Genomic DNA, 17,963 nt, shown 5'->3' with positions numbered 1-17,963 from the left:
TTATATTTTAGATTATAACCATACATATGGGAATATGATGTATGAGTACAATGACTATAGATCCCAGAAGAGGACATCTGATAGCCTGGAACTGGAGTTATAGGCAGCTGTGAACCTCCAGACATGGGAGCAGGGAAACAAACTTGGGTCTTCTGCAAGAGCAGTATATGTTCTTACCTGCTGAGCTGTCTCCCCAACTTTTGGCATTATAACTTCTAAATTAAGGGAAATGTTGAGCTCTGTTCAAATTCTACTACTGCTGCTTCTGGAAAGTGGCCCTAGGACCTTTCCTTTCCTTTATTACATATGAGGATCTTTGCATGACTTCCAGATACAGGAATGCATGTTAGATTAAGAATGAGTTTAGAGTTCAAAATGCCATGCAGACACCAAGTATTATTATTTGAATAAATCTTCATAATTGTACCTAACTCTTGTCCCCTAAGACATCATATTCATTAAATAAGTAAAATATTGTACCAATAAAAGTACAGGAGGCTCCATTGTCACATTAAATATAATTATTCAAAATTAGAGAAATGATTATTTATAATGGGTATCTCTTTCTTTTCCTGTGTACTTCTCCATAATGGACATCACTTTCAGGGAGGTATTGGTCATGGATGAGCTATGATTTAGTACAGAAAACTAGTGACAGACATGTTCAGCGTGAGTATCCAACAAAGAGCATCTGTTTCCTTCTCCTTTGCAGGTACTCAGAGGCAGAGGATGCTCTTTAAATGCTAATGTTTCTGTTGCACCTGCCTGGTGTGTCTATATCATTCCATCCACACCTATCTCAGTGCTTTTCTTTCCTCAAGTGTGATAGGATGGATTTCTGGAGAGCATTCGGGGAGTCTAGCACCCACCTTCTGAGCAGCAAGGATTTAGCACTATGCCTGCAGTCAAACTTCAGCCAGCTGGAGCCATAGGCACTACCTCAATCTCCCTTTCATCTAGATATCTAAATACTATCAGCTTTCTGTGTCACCATGTTTGGCACCATCAAGTCATATTTTTAGTTTTTTCTTTTATCCTTCACAATAAGAAATATGTATATGCTTTTTTAAAAAAAAATGTTTAACCTAATTAAATTTTAGTTCACTTTTAGGGGAGGTATGCATATTTGCAAAAGAACCTGAAACATTCATCTCATGAATACTATCAGAGACAATGGATAACTATGCTTTATATAATATTTGAAAGTAAATCAAATTCCAAAGACTAAGGAATTTATTCTAATGGCTAAGCTACCTAGTATCTCTTTTTGGAAGGACTTCAAGTAGTCAGAAAATTAATCTCTTGGTCTATAGAAGATCTGAGCTGTTGGATTGAGAACACATGTACACAGAATTGGATAGATGTAGGGCAATAGCTGGAATCTTTGCCATGAATTTACTGGGAGAGACAGGATATCTCCAAGGTAATATGCCGTCTCTCCTTATTTATTTAAATATTTTATCAGCTTGAAAATTTCACATAATGTATTTTGAGCATATTCAAACTCCAGTCCTCCCAGATCCACAGCCTTTTACATGACCACCCAACTTTGTTGTGGTCTTTTTTTTTCAGTTTGTTTTTGTTTTGCTTTTTACAGATTTTTAAAATTTGAATTAGAAACAAGATTCTTTTACATGCCAATTCCAGTTCTCTTCTCCCTCCCATCCTCCCCTATAATCCATCCCACACACTAAAACCCCACCTATCACATATCCTTTCTACTCCCCCTGGATGGTGAGGCCTTCCATAGGGTGTCACCAGAGTCTATCCTATCCTTTGGGATAGAGCCTAGGCCCACCCCCCGTGTGTCTTGGCTCAGGGAGTATTCCTCTATGTGGAATGGGCTCCCAAAGTCCACACCTATGCTAGGGAAAAGAACTGAACTACTACAAGAGGTCCCATAGATTTCCGAGGTTTCCTCACTTAAATCCATGTTCCTGGAGTCTGGATCAGTCCCATGCTGGTATTCCATCTATCAGTCTGGGGAGCAAGAGTTCCCCGATGTTCAGGTGAGTTGTTTCTGTGTTTTTCACCAGCCTTGTCTGGACCCCTTTGCTCTTCACTCATCCTTCTCTGCATCTGGATTCCAGTTCAGTTCAGTGATAAGTTGTGGGTGCCTGCTTCTACTTCCACCAGCTGCTGGATGAGGGCTATCGGGTGGTTTATAAGTCAGTCATCAATCTCATTATCAGGGGAGGGCATTTAAGGTGGCCTCTGCTCTGTTGCTTAGATTGTTAGCTGGTGTCATCTTTGTAGCTCTCCAGACATTACCCTGATTTCTCTGTAAACCTAAAATGTCTCCCTCTATTATGGTATCTCCATTTGAAGTGACCAGCTCCCCATTTAGGCAGCCATAACAGCTGAACACGTGCTTGTCTGACCTTGTCTTAGTCACTAGGAGGTCAGATGCCTGCCTCGTGGCATGGAACCAATCAGATGTTAGCTGGTGGTGCTGTGCTTTACAGCTCTGGGTGTGCTTTACAGACAGGTGCACAGCAATGACGCACAGAGCATAGCAATCACTCTGGGAGGGCCTATGGGCCATAACAACCAGTTGACCAATCAACACGGGGCAAACCCTCCAAGCCTGGAGACATACCAATCCTGAGCGTACCCCTAGACACTCCCCTTATGCTGCCCTATAAGATCTCTATACAGAAGCTTTGAGCTGTCTTTCCTAGCCATCCACCATGGCAGGTGGATGAAAGACCCCAGCTAACATGGAGTTAGCTCGTTAAACAACAATAAAGCCTCATGCAGTTTGCATCAAACTTTCGACTCTGCCTGGTGATTGGGGGGACCGAGGTCCTGGGCTGAGATCTTGGAGCCCTGAGCTTCCAGGGGTTTTACACATTCGTGTTATCTTCTATTCTTCCTTGACTCAACCTTTCTGCTCCCTCATGTCCTCTGCATCCCTCCTCCTCTCCCATTCTTATTCTTCTAGCTCCCTCCCCCCTCTTCTTGTGTTCCTAATTTGTTCACGGGATCTTGACCCTTCCCCCTTCTCCAGGCCACCATGTTTGTCTCTCTTGGGGTCTCCTTGTTTACTAGCTTTTCTGGGAGTGTTGATTGTAGGCTGGTAATCCTTTCCTCTCTGTCTAAAATCCACATATGCATGAGTACATACAACATTTGTCTTTTTGTGATTGGGTTACCTCACTCAGAATGGTTTCTTTGTGTTCTATCCATTTTCCTGCAAAATTCAAGATTCCATTGTTTTGTTTTTTTTTTTCCTGCTGAGTAGTATTCCATTGTGTAAATGTACCACATTTTCTCTATCCATTCTTTGGTTGAGGGGCATCTAGGCTGCTTACAGTTTCTGGCTTTTACAAATACTGCTGCTATGAACATCGTTGAACAGATGTCCTTGTTGTATGAATGTGCTTCTTTTGGGTATATGCCTAAGAGTGGAATTGCTGGATCTAGTGGTAGACTGATTCCCATTTTCCTGACTAATGGCCATACAGATTTCCAAAGTGGCTATACGAGTTGGCACTCCCATCAGCAGTGGGGGAGTGTTCTCCTTTCTCCAATCCTCTCAAGCATAAGCTGTCATTGGTGTTTTTGGTTTTAGCCATTCTGACAGGTGTAAGATGGTATCTCAGAGTTGTTTTGATTTGCATTTCCCTGATGGATAAGGATGTGTCTTTCAGCCATTTTAGATTCCGATATTGAGAATTCTCTATTTACTTCTGTACCCCACTTTTTAGTTGGATTGTTTGGTGTATTGGAGACTAGCTTCTTGAATTCTTCATATATTTTGGAGATCAGCCCTCTGTCAGATATGGGGTTGGTGAATATCTTTTCCCAGTCTGTGGGCTGCCATTTTGTCTTGCTGACTGTGTCCTTTGCCTTACAGAAGCTTCTCAGTTTCAGGAGGTCCCATTTATCAATTGTAGATCTCAGTGTCTGTGCTACTGGTGTAATGTTCAGGAATCGGTCTCCTGTACCAATTAATTCAAGGGTATTTCCCATTTTGTCTTCTAATATGTTCAGTGTGGTTGTGGTCTTTGTTTTTGCTTTGTTTTGCTTTTAACAACCATGGAGTCTAATTTGTGTCATCCATATATTCTTGCATGTGGCCTTCCCAAGGAGCTTGGTTGACTAACCTACAAAGAGACCACATCCTTACAGTAAACTTCTTTTCCTCTCTCAGCAGCTATCAGCTGCCAGGAGGTCCACTGGTCTGGTGGTATTTCTTGTCCATCTCCTTTCTCCATGCTGGGATGTGATGTGGCCTGGACTTTTCTATAAATGCTGAATAACTGCTGTGAGATGCACAATTACTTTGTTGTGTCCACAAGTTGTAGTTTTGCAGTCAGCCACTGCTTAAGGTTTAGGTTTTATTTTCCTTATTGTGGTCCTGCCACCCAGCACCCAAACTGATTCATAGAAACTTAGTCTTGCAAATGCCCAGCCTTACCGTGGCTTGTTTTTTTGTTTTTTGTTTTTGTTTTTGTTTTTCGAAACAGTGTTTCTCTATGTAGCTTTGGAGCCTATTCCTGGCACTCCCTCTGGAGACCAGGCTTGCCTCCAACACACAGAGATTTCCCTGCCTCTGCCTCCCAAGTGCTGGGATTAAAGGCGTGCGCCACCAATGCCCGGCTAGCTTGGATTGTTTCTAACCATCTTTTCTAACTGAATATTTCCCATATCTCTTTAACTTTGTTTTGACTCTGGGCCTTTTACCTTTCTTTATTCTATATATGTTTCCTGCATGCTGGCTGTGTGCCTGGCCCTTGGTATTCTCCTCTCCTTTTCTTTTTATTGCTCTTTATTCTTCTGGAGCCTAAATTTATCCTCCTATTGATTCTTTCTGCCTAGCAGCCCCACCCATTCCTCTCCTACCTACTCAACTCTCTATTAGACCAATCAGATGTTTTAGGCAGCCAAATTAATACAACTTTACAGAGTTAAACAAAAACAACATAAAAGAATTCAACACATCTTTGCATCATTGAACAAATATTCCATAACCTAAATGTATGTAACACATCTTAAAATAATATTCCACAACATCTGGCTCTTATAATCTTTCTCTTCCCCTCTCTTTTGATGGTGTCTGAGCCTAGGGATTAAGGGTGTGATATAGACATCTCATTTAGAGCTGTGTACTCCTAGGTCCCTTCTCTCTATCGTGGCCAGGTGTAAGTCTGTGTTAATCACCATCTACTGCAAATAGAAGTTTCTCTGTAGAGGGTTGAGTGATGCACTAATTTATGGGTATAAAGAATTGGTTTAGTACTTTGTCCATTTAGCAGAATAACAGTAGTTGGTTTTCTCTTTGGGCATAAGACCTGTCTAGACACAGGTTCTAATCAACTTCACACATTCATCTTTCAAAACCTTCCTCTGCGAACCAGAAACTATGCATTAAGAACATGCTTTGAAATTTGACACCAAAACAGGTCTCTTCAAAGTCTGAAGGCATATTTCACTTCTAACTCTCCCTTGTTTCCTAGCAAATGAAAGAAAGAAAGCATTGTAGAGTAAATAACATTTTATGTTTCCAAATCTCTATCTATCTTTTTATTTTGCTTTTACTGCTTATTCTTTATCTCTCTTACCATGCAAAATCAAGTATTATTCTGGTTATTTCAGTGGTCAACTGATAACACCTGTGTTCCTTGAACTCATCCAATGTCTTGAGGTTCACTCTTTCAGTAGTTTGATGGTCAAAGAGGGGAACACACAATTGTCTCTTTAGAATACGCTCACTCCTGTGAGACAGATGGCTTAAAGAACTACAAAACTTCTTCACCCTTTTGTATTTATTGCAGCATTGGTATGACATCAAACTGTTCTTGGAATCTCTATAAGTAACATGTCCATGAAGACTGTGATTATTAAAGGCAAAAGGACTCTAGTTAATGAGTTTATATAAGTAACTTACAAATTACATTGTGTGTGTATGTGTGTGTGTGTGTGTGTGCGCTTCAATTGCATGTAGCAGTCTATTACCTATTTTCTTCTCTCTCTCTCTCTCTCTCTCTCTCTCTCTCTCTCTCTCTCTCAGCTTTTTGAGACAGGGTATCTCTGTATTGTTTTGGAGCCTATCCTGGAACTCACTCTGTAGACCAGGCTGTCCCTGAACTCACAGAGATCCACCTGCCTCTGCCTCGAGTGCTGGGATTAAAGGCCTGCTCCACCAACACCCAGCCCTATTTTCAAAGGAAATCAGCTTTCCCACATGTTCTGAAGGCATTACTTAGTTGGTCAATATGCTTGCTGGGAAATGTTTGATAATGTTTGGCTTTAGAACAGATATGACAGTGTGGCAGGAACCCTTGCTGAAGTGATGTCAAACTCTATGGCCCTCAACCAGTGTTGTTGACAGATATTTGTAGCCTGAGAGTTATGGAAAGCTGACTCATGCTGGTTTGGCTCCCCTTTTGTTTTCCCTTCCATCTCCAGTGCTATGATTTAAGACAAAGACTTGTGCTCCTGGTGCACATTTCTTGCCTCCACTTACTCTTCCATTGTTGACTCTCTGTCGCCTATACACCCAGACAGAACTTTCTCATCTTACCCCCTCTTTACTTTCTGTCCTTGTAACAAGGTTTTTATTTGGTTGTAGTCAATCACCCCAAAACTCAGGAATCCATATTCATTGTGCCTTAGGCACTAAGTCATCTAGAAATCTTTTGATAGGCAGAACATATGGGAGCTAAGCTAACATTTATTGAGCTTGCAGCACAGAAAAAATTCGTTCAGAAAAGAAATGTGATGTGTGTGTGTGCGTGTGTGTGTGTGTGTGTGTGTGTGTGTGTGTGTGTGTGTGTGTGTTGGATACATATCAGGATATCTTCCTCAATCACTTTTATACTTTATTTTGAGGAAGGTCTCTTTCAGCTACACTGGCCGGTCAGTGAACCTCCAAGATCTGCCTGTTTCCAACTTGAAGCTCTGGGAATACAGAAGTATGCTGCAATGTTTGGCTTTCAGATGGATTCTAGTTATCAGAACTCAGGTGCCCACACACATCCATCAAAAATTTTACTCACCTCACTACCTCCCCAGACATCTACTCCTAGGAATAGAAATCTGTAAAGGAAAAATATAGCAGGGAAGGAGACAAAAAAGATCTCTGTTACACACACCCTCTCTCTCTCTCTCTCTCTCTTCTCTCTCTCTCTCTCTCTCTCTCTCTCTCTCTCTCTCTCTCTCTCTCTCACACACACACACACACACACACACACACACACACACCAGACAGCTTATCTGCTGTGATCAGGTTTTATGCTAGATATTTTTAAAAAGTCCAAAACCAGATCTCAATGAAATGCTGAAAACTTTCCTCTCAGGATCCAGCATCAGTATTTTCAAGAAAAGCTGTGTTCAGCATGTTTGCCATACTGGTCTTTACTCTGGTAAACTCATTTCATACAGGTTAAAGCAGGGAGCATTGAGGTACTATGTCAACAGTCAACTAGATAGGTGGTACCATATACTATCCTGCAGAAGAAGGTATGTCTAGTAATACATAGAGATGAACAGCTCCAGTGAAGATAGCTGTGCATACAGCCATGGTGGAGAGAGAGATAAAGAGGTTGGCCATGAACATAAGCATTCAGTCTTACCATGCATGAGTATATCTGTAGTGGTAAAGTAACATGCCTAGATATGAAGGCTATTAAATAGAATATGACTAGAAAGATCTATTTAAGCAGAAAAGGCTTAAGTGCAATTTATCTGCATCTCAGGCAATGTGCTAAGTACCTAGAAAAGTCTCCCATCTCTTATAGTATGTAGATATTTTCCTTTTCCATGTGAGTGTGTGTTTGTGTGTAGGTATTCACAGTTAAGCAGGTGTATGTGCAGTTGTTATAGGCCAGAGGACACTCTTTGATGACTCTATCAAGGATCTGGAACTCAACAACAGGCTACGATGGCTATCCAGTGATCCCCAAGTTTCCTCTTCACTCTGCTTCTCTAGGGTTGGGATTATAAGCATGGTTCTTCATACCTCTTTTGTTTTATTTTTCCATCATCTCAGTGATAAATCTCAAGTCCTTGTACACTTTAGTGGCTGAGCTATGTCCCTAGCCTATAAATACAGTATTTCTTTCTTTTCTAATAGGGGAACTAAGGTACTGCAAAATTGAAAAGTTTCCCCACAAACACACATCTAGGAAGTAGTGAGTTTGTGTGGGGTGCAATTTGCTTTCTTGATTCCATTTATTTTTCCATCAGGGGAGTCTCCGCCAGTGGTATCTAGAGACAAAACCCTGTCTCATCTGTGTTGGGTCTGAGTTCTGCAATGGTAGCAATTAGCACTCTTGGCTGGTTTTCTTCCTTGTGTAAAATCTAAATCTTTCTTATTACAGTTTTTAATAAGATGTGATCCTGGGTAATTGAGGAGGTGGCACTGATGACTGTTTCACTCTCACTTTTAGGTCAGAGCCAATCAGAATGAGGATGATGATGAGTTTAGTTATTTTGGCAAACTCATTGAAAAGCTTTCTTTGAGTACAATATGTCAGTTGCACATCTGAGCTCACCATAGTTATGACAGCATGCACAAGACCTGTGCAAGCTCAACCCATATAAAATTCAATAGAGAGGGTGGGGTAAGCAGAAAGCCCCATCTGCAGCTGAGAGGCTATTGACAATGGATAGCTGTTGGGAGAGGAGAGCCAGTTTTCTTTAAGAATGTGGCACTTGGTAGGTTGATCTCACTCTAGTGGATGGCCCTACACTCAACAACGTATAGACACCTCAAATTGGGCTTCATGGATTTTTTTTTCTTTTTGCAAAGAACAAAAACCTGCAAGTAGGCAAGTGGCATGGATCTGGGAGGAGTTAGGATGGGGTGTGTTTATGACCAGCATACATTGTATGCCATTCCCAAGGTGCAAATAATAAATAAATAAATAAATAAATAAATAAATAGATAGATAGATAAATAAACAAATAAGAAAGGAAGGTGATGGGTTTCAGGACCTGTATCATTTCCATCCCCTGTGATCATACCTTCTTTTCCTGTGTATGTGTGGAGTGGGCTGTGGTGCTTCTTTGTTTCTTTTCCTTTAACAAAAGCTAGGGACAGAAGTTGTTCATGGCCAGCCTGTGCTGTGTGGTGGCTGGCATTTCACAGCCTGACACCCCTGTGACAAGGGCTATCGGACCTCTGCTGCGAATGTCTCAGCAGAAGGATTTGGCATCTTCTACACAGAGTTATTTGACATTTTCTTTAATTCTTCAAGGCAACCAGAAGAAAATCCTTGGAAGGTTGTGAACGCTTTCCAAAACCAGAAAGCCGATGAACACTTTCTCTCAGAATATCCCAGAAGCCTCATTCTGGTCATCAGTCAGTTGGCAGCCTGCTGCATGATGACACTCCATGAACTGGACCTCTGTGCTGCCCATGCAGGCTTCATTCCCTGCACCCTGGCAATCCTTTAATCAACCCAAATCCAGTTTTAATAAATTATGAAAACTATCCTTACTTCAGTAATGAGATGTCTTGATTTCTGCATGTTTTGTGCCAGGAAGATGCTAGGGACCAGAAGACAGTTATGCTTCTCTACTGCATCCTGAATAGAACTTGTTCAGGAGAGAAGAAAAACCATAGCCCTCCTATTGAAAGAGCAATGAGCATGCAGCTAAGATCGGCATAGAAAAATTTCCTCCATCCATCCATCAGTGCTGAGTCAGATGGGGTATGGGGTTCAAATGCCCTTCAACCTAAGGACACCACCTATTTGAGGCCCTTGTAGAAAAACCATTCACTATCCAGAGGAAGGTTAATGAGTGTTCAGGGAGGAAGCAGAAGCAGCCAGGGAGAGAGAGTGCTTCTAAAAGGCAGTAATTTGACTCAGGGAGATGCTGCCATCCCTTTGAGGGAGTTAAATTAAGAGCTGTATTTACAGAATCTCCTAGGTATGGGGCCTTCTGAAAGGAAAATGAACTGGCTTTGCTTCTGAACAGAGTGGAAGGCATTAATCAGAACTGCCTTGAATTGATGGCAAAATCCATTTTTAACTGCTTGTTACTCTAAACCTGTGTCAGCCTCCAGCGTGGCAAGTGGCCTGTAGTGTTCTGATGGCCTGCTGACTAACAATGAGGGCGGGTAGCTCTCTGCTTCTCAACCTCCCCAGCCCTTTCTCTACAGATCTGCAGCCCCAAAGGGTATGTGGGTTCTTCAATTCAAGTGCTGTAGCTCAAGCTCTGACTAGAACTGCAAACGCCACATCAACAATAATGTGATTCAATTTGTGTTCCATTAAGCAGTTGAGGCTGGAGAGGTAGCTCAGTGGTTAAGGCCACTGACTGCTCTAGGGAGGAACAAGGTTCAATTCCCAGCACTCGCTTTGCGGCTCACAAATACATATAGCTTCAATCCCACAGGATCCAATGGCTTCTTCTGGCCTCCACAGGTACTGTATACATGAGCTTCCCACATATACATGCAATCATAATTCATACACATATAATAAAATAAAAAATTCAAAATGAAATTAATAATTTATGTTGTCTACTTTAGAGAAAGCAGACTCCTGAAAAGGCATGGAAAAGACTAGCTGTTGAACACCTTCGGCTTCTTCAATAAATAACTTTTGTAAAATACAATATCTTTTATTTATTTTTAGGGGATTGCATACACACATATGATGTATTTCAGACATGTGCACCCACACACTCCCCTACCACAACCTCTCCTTGGTGCTCTTCACAACTTCGTGTTTTCCTTTTCCTCCCTTATAGCAACACCAACACTCCTTGTAGATACTGATGAGTGGGGCTGCCTAGAACATTCTTTCTCCATCCCTCAGCTTGTGATACATCTGGAAGCCAATGCCAGTAGTCTTATCTTTCCCTCAAGTGTGAATCACAACTTTTCCAGGACAGTCTACTTTATAAAAGAGGACTGAGTGTAAGCAATACCTTAGTGCTGGCCTTTTGGGTACTATGCCTGTTTATAGAGGACTCTCCCTTCCACCTTGTAATGAACAACTTTGGGGCATGGACAACCTACCCATGGCCACACTTCTAAAGAAAGTTCCTCTACTCCCTCATCAGCCTTAAACTGTCAATAGCTCCTCAACAATGGATGGAGTCTTAGAAGCCCCTCCTCCTTCCATATGTTATTCATCCCAATTTCCCATTAGATGACTTATTTGAATCTTTCCTTTATTATAGACAGAGATCAAAGACACAGAGAGCCTACCAGGAGGGACACAGCTGTAAGCAAATCCCTGCAACCCTCTTGAGAGCTTTGTCTTTTCATATCCACTGCACACCTTCTCAAATGTTTGCTAACCATCATCCCCCCAAATCCTTTATTGTTTTCTTCCCATAGGTCCTCACTCTCCTCAAGGAGACCCAGTAGACAAACATCTAAGAACTCTTACTTCTTCTAAGCCCTACTTGCTTGGCACTGCCCTCATCTTCTGGGAAAGAGGAGGAAGATGCATTGACAGCATTCTGTCCCTTGGGTCCTTGATTGTAGGACAGGACTCAGAGAGCATGAGAAAAACTCATGTTAGAATGGTAAAAATTGCTTTTCCACTGGAACTCTCAGCAACTTCTCTCAGTGGCATCTTCATATATCCTGGGAAATTCTGTTTGCTGAGGTGGAGAAATGGAGAGAGTTTTACAGCTAAGCAACTCAGTGCTCATGTCACAGAACAGAACTTATCCAAAGCTTATCTAAATCCGCATGGGGTCAGGAAACTCATTGCAAGGTCCAGTCTCCAGAGAATCCAGTAATTGGTGACTTTGGCTAGATCTGAAATAGTCAGAGCTCCACTCCTGGCAGCTGCCTGTTATTAAATCCTATATGCTACAAGTTCTCTGTCAAAATAGCCTGCCTGTGTAAAAAGAATTTGGCTTAGGAGAGAATTTGGAATTAGTGTAATGAAAGGAAGAGTGTAAGGGTTCCTTTGGGACAATTGTCATAGCTCAACAAACCTTCTTATTTCTTGACCTGTTACTTTATTTAGTAACTGCTCTAACAGGTATTGATAACCATGGAAAGATAATAATAATAATAATAATAATAATAATAATAATAATAATAATAATAATAAACTTATTACATTCAATAGGTACTAGCATAATAGCATTCAAGGATAAAAGTTTATTCAATAAAAGAATGTTAAACAATGTTATTTAGTTTTATGCATATTGCATTTGTATTCTTGTTAATGTGCAGGTGCACATGCTCATATCTGTATGCCTGTAGAGGACAAAAGAATACCCTGAGTGCTATTTCTCAGGCAATGTTCACAGTTTCTTTTCTCATCCATCTGTGTCTCTATCTATGTCTATGTCTACATCTATAACTATCACCTATATGTATATCTAAATACTTATAATAATCTCTATCTCTATATATCTATCATCTTTATCATCTCTATCTCTATATAATCTCTATATATACATATATAGACCATCTATATTTATCTATATCATCTGTATCTATACCTACATATCTTCCTTTTGCAACAGGGACTCTCAGTCTCTCTGAGCAAGGATACTCCTGCCTTTGCCTCTCTAGTACATGGCTTACAAACATTTCTTCATTCCTGTTTTGAACTTAGGCCGTTGAGCTTGAAGACAAACACTTTACCAACAGAGACATGTCTCCAACACATGGAGAATGTTTTATATGCATCTTCAACAGCCCTCTAATTTTATCCAGGCAGCTTTGGAAAAGACTAACAATACATTTTAACCCGCTAGCAATAACATGTTGTATTAGCCATACAGTGTGTCTGTCAATTCAAGACCTCACTGGAGTGGATGGGAAAATAAACAGCTGAGAAAGGGAATTGGTATTCCAGGAGAGGCTAGGGTCAATATTTTTTCTGCTTCTGTTTTTCTTTTGTAGCAAAGAATTGAGTTTCCTTTGCTGGAAATGTACCTATCTTTTTCTTCTCAGTGGTGGTTGGATTTCTCTCTCTCTGTATCTCTCTCTCTGTGTATCTCTCTCTCTCTGTGTGTGTGTCTTTCTCTCTGTATCTCTCTCTCTGTATCTCTCTGTGTGTCTCTCTCTGTGTATCTCTCTTTCTCTCTCTTTCTCTCTTTCTCTCTCTCTCTCTTTCTCTCTCTCTCTCTCTCTCTCTCTCTCTCTCTCTCTCTCTCTCTGTGTGTGTGTGTGTGTGTGTGTGTGTGTGTGTGTGTGTGTCTATAGACCACATGTGTGCAGGTGCCTGTAGTGTCCAAAAGAGGGTGTAAAATTCCCTTGGATCTAGACTTACAGGCCACTGTTGAGCTACAAGATGCAGATGGTGGAAATCAATCCCCTGGAAGAGCAGCACATGATCCTAACAGCTGAGGCCTCTTTCCAGACACTTGGCTATGGTTCATATGACAGCCTTTTTAAGTGGCTTACTCTGGTGCACTTGTCAATGTGCTTTATCCTGCTATGTGTCTTAACATGCAGGAACTCCTAGCAGTGTGCAAACATTAATTCACCAAGCTTCTATAAGTATTACTATGCCCTGGTTCTCTCACAGAGACGCAGTAACTGTCCTCAGATTTTATTGGCATCTTAAAGTGTAGACATGAGTAGTCATTGAAAATTTGCATCTATGTGCAATTTCTCACTTTATTGGAATGTTTTGTCTTTAGTGTAAAATTAAATTGTTCTTTTCAAGCAGTTCCTGTTTAAAGTGGCAAATTAATTTCAAATTGCTTATACCAAGTAGAGTTTTAAGTGTAACTTTTCTGCATAAATTTGCTTAGTTAAATCACATCTTTACACTTAGACACAGAGTATGTATCATTTTAATTAGATTACTTTCAGATTACTCTAACATATCAACTTCTTGGTAATTTATTCAATGTCTTGCTGTAATGTAGAGAGTTCAGTACTGTCAAAGACTCCAGTCTTGGCTAGGTGAGGTACACCAGGTGAGGTACATCTCTTGGCCCTTTGGGACAAAGGTGGAAACAGAATCTACATTCTAATGACTCTTCTTAAAATAAACATTTAAAATAAACATTTAAAGACTGTTGTACTTTGAAGAGCTGTATGTCAATGGAGAAAGAGGAGCAGCTCACTGGTATAAAGTGGTGTAAGATCTTGGGATGCTTGAACCAAATGTTGGTGCTTAATTGTGTTTGAGAACAGAAGAAAATCCCAAGTCTGACTAAAAACATTAAGCTAGTAATATAATCTATTGCAGGTATAGGCATCTGAATAAGTGTGCTGGAAAGACAATTTTCATTCTTATCTTTTAGTAACTTTCCAGGCCAGATGATTTAATCAAGTCCCAGGCAAAACAATCAGAGCAAGTGATTGATTTCCACAGCACCAGGATGAACCTGCATGCTCCTTTGGAAGAGAATATTGAACAAAATGGGCTTTTATGGTGTTGCTACATAATGCTTCTTCTCAGAGATATCCTCTATTCAGATCTTATCTAATGATGTCTTCTGTCTCAAGATGTCTTCTGGAACCTTACTAAATGGGCCAGATATACAAATATGTTTTCCTTTCTCTGATACAGAATAGGAAGGTAGAATGCACTGGACCTGTGGTGATGTGGTCACATAGTGATTTTTCTTATTATTTTTAGTAATGCCATGCAAACTCTTTTATTATTTACCATTCAACTGTTTTAGCCACAACTCTTTAACATTTAACATGGGCTTGGTGTAGCAGAGTGAGCTAATCCTTCACAAAAAGAAGAAATTTTGTGTGTGTGACAAAAATAAGATGGAAAATTGTCTGGCATTATTGATGGAAGCATAGGTTATCTCAACTGTGCAAATAGTCTCCAGCCACCCCTCATCATCACTCTTTAGTCTTGTGACAAAGTTGATACCGTGTCCTTCTACCATGAGTCTTCCGTGTGTGTGCACATTTGTGGAGGGTAGTGGTAAACCTCATGTTTTCTTCTTTAGGGACTCTCCACCTGTTCTAATTTTTTGAGACACCCACTCATGTGGCTTGGAACATGCCAATTCAAATAGGCTGGCTGGAATTTTGATGAGAATTAAGTTGAATCTGTAGATTGCTTTTGGTAAGATTAACATTTTTACTATGTTAATCCTACTGATCCACGAGCATAGTCTAATATATTCTTCAATTTCTTTCTTCGGTGTTTTAAAGTTATATCATACAAATCTTTCATTTTCTTGGTTACAGTTACCTCCAAAATATTTTATATCACTTGAGGATATTGGGAAGGGTGTTGTTTCCCTGATTTCCTTCTCAGTCTGTTTGTCATTTGTGTATAGGAGGACTACTGAGTTTTGTTAAGTTGATTTTGTAATCAGCTACTTTGCTGAAAGTGTTTATCAGCCGTAGGAGGTTTTCTGGTGAATTTTGGGGTCAATTATATATACAATCATATAGTGTGCAAATAAAGATACTTTTACCTTTTTCTTTATAATTTATATCCTTTTCATGTCCCTCTTTTTGTATTTTGGTCTTGCTAAGACATTAAGTACTATACTGATTATGTACACAGAGAGTAGGCAACTTTGTCTTGTTCCTGATTTTAGTGGAACTGCTTTGAGTTTCTCTTCATTTAAGTTGATGCTGGTTATGGTCTTGTCAAAAACTTCCTGTAATATGTTGAAGCATGCCCCTTTTGTCCCTAATTTACCCTGAACTTTTATCATGATAGGGTGTTGAATTTTGTCAAAGTCCTTTCTACATCTAATGAGAAGATCATTTTTTTTTTTTAGTTTGCATATATGGTGGATTATACTGACTGGTTTTTGTATGTTGAACCATCCAAGCCTCTCTGGAATGAAGCCTACTTTATCATGGTAAATTGTCTTTTTGCTGTGTTCTTGGATTTGGGTATAAGTATTTTATTGAGAATTTTTGCATTTATGTTCATAAGTGGAATTGGTCTATAATTCTCTTTCTTTGTTAAGTATTTTTTTGTGGTTTTGGTATCAGGGTAACAGGGACTTCAAAAAATGAATTAAGAAATGTTCTTTCTCTTTCTATTTTGTAGAATAATTTGAGGACTATTGTTATTAACTCTTCTTTGAATGTCTGGTAGAATTCGGTGCTAAATCAATTTGACCCTGATGCTGGGCTTTTCTTTGTTTTTCTTTTCCTTTTCCTTTTCCTTCTTCTTCTTCTTCTTCATCATCATCTTCTCCTCCTCCTCCTTCGTGTCTTTCTCTCTTTGTTGAAAGACTTTTTCATACTGCTTCTATCTCATTGGGGTTTATAGGTCTGTCTGTCTTCTTGTTCTTCTTGTTCTTCTTGTTCTTGTTCTTCTTGTTCTTGTTCTTGTTCTTGTTCTTGTTCTTGTTCTTGTTCTTCTTCTTGTTCTTCTTCTTCTTCTTCTTCTTCTTCTTCTTCTTCTTCTTCTTCTTCTTCTTCTTCTTCTCCTCCTCCTCCTCCTCCTCCTCCTCTCCTCCTCCTCTCCTCCTCCTCCTCCTCCTCCTCCTCCTCCTCCTCCTCCTTCTCTCTCTTTGTTGAAAGACTTTTTCATGCTGCTTCTATTTCATTGGGGTTTATAGGTCTGTTTAAATTGTTTACCTGATGTTGATTCAACTTTGGTAAGTAGTATCTATTGAGAAAATTATTCATTTCTTGTATATTTTTCAATTTGGCATAGTAAGTACAGATTTTCAAAGTATGTCCTTATGATTTTCTGGATTTCCTCAGTGTCTGTTGTTAAGTCCTTTTCATCTCTGAGTTTATTACTTGGGATATTCTCCCTCTCCCTTTTTGTTAATTTGAATAATGGTTTGTCAATCTTACTGATTTTTTTCAAAGAGCCAAATCTTTGTTTCATTACTTTTTGTATTGATTTATTTTGTTTGTTTGTTTGTTTCTATTTTATTTATTTCAGCCCTGAGTTTGATAATGTCTTGCCATGTACTCATTTTGGGCGTGATTTCTTCCTTTTAGTCTGGAGTTTTCAGGTGTGTTTTAAGTTGCTAGTATGAAATCTGTCTATTTTTTATGTAGGCACTTAGTGCTATGAATGTGCCTCTTACAACAGCCTTCATTTTGTCCCATAAATTTATGTATGTTGTTTATTCATTTTTATTTAATTCTAGGAAGTCTTTAATTTCTTATTTTTTGTCTGGACCCATTTTTCATTCATTAGAGAGTTGTTCACCTTCCATGACTTTGTAAACTTACTGTTTTTTTCTGCTGTTGTTGGTATCAAATTTTTATCCACGTGATCAGATAAGATCAGATCAGGTATTTTTCTAGTATCTATTGTGCTGCACTATGTGTCTAAATATAGAAGAAAATGAAAGTGACACCTTGCATTCTTTAGTGTCTGGGTGAAATTTTCTGTAATTATCTGTTAGGTCCATTTTGTTTGTAATGCCAGTTAGCTACAACATTTTGTCTAGATGACATAGATATTCCTCAACGGAAGAACTGAAAGCAAGAATGTGGTACATTTATATAGTGGAATATTACTCAGCTGCCAAAATGACATCATGAAATTTGTAGGCAAATGTATGAAACTAGAAAAAAATATCATCCTGGGTGACGTATCCCCAACCTAGAAAGATAAATATTACCAGTGCCTTTTTCAACCATTCTCATAGAAGCTTCTTCCTGCAGCAAATGGAAACTAATACATAGACCCACAGCCAGAAATTACACAGAGTGAGAGACCTTGGTACACTCAGCCCTAAATGGCCAGGCCTCATGTTCAGGAGTAGTGGGCTAACATACAATGTACTCCATAGTTTTTTGGTTTTGTTTGTGTGTTTTTTCTGTGTGTGCTGTTATTTGGCTGTAGCTTTATGGTTTTTCATTTTCTGTTTGGGAACTATTTTGTTTTCTTGGTTTTGGGGGGATTTGTTGTTGCTTGTTTTTTTTTTTTTTATTTGAATTACAACCAAGATTGAATTACATGACAATCCCAGTTCCCTTCTCCCTTCCTTCCTCCCCTACCACCCCCACTAAAACCATACCTATCACATATCCTTTCTTCTATTCTTCACCTGACTCAACCTTTCTGTTCCCTCATGACCTCTGCATCTTTCCTCTTCTTCCCTTTTGATTCTTGTAG

Source organism: Cricetulus griseus, chromosome 8, assembly GCF_003668045.3.
Source record: "Cricetulus griseus strain 17A/GY chromosome 8, alternate assembly CriGri-PICRH-1.0, whole genome shotgun sequence".
In the NCBI taxonomy this organism is placed as follows: Eukaryota; Metazoa; Chordata; class Mammalia; order Rodentia; family Cricetidae; genus Cricetulus; species Cricetulus griseus.
The sequence above is the reverse complement of the archived record's forward strand: the minus strand, read 5'-3'. Positions refer to the sequence as shown.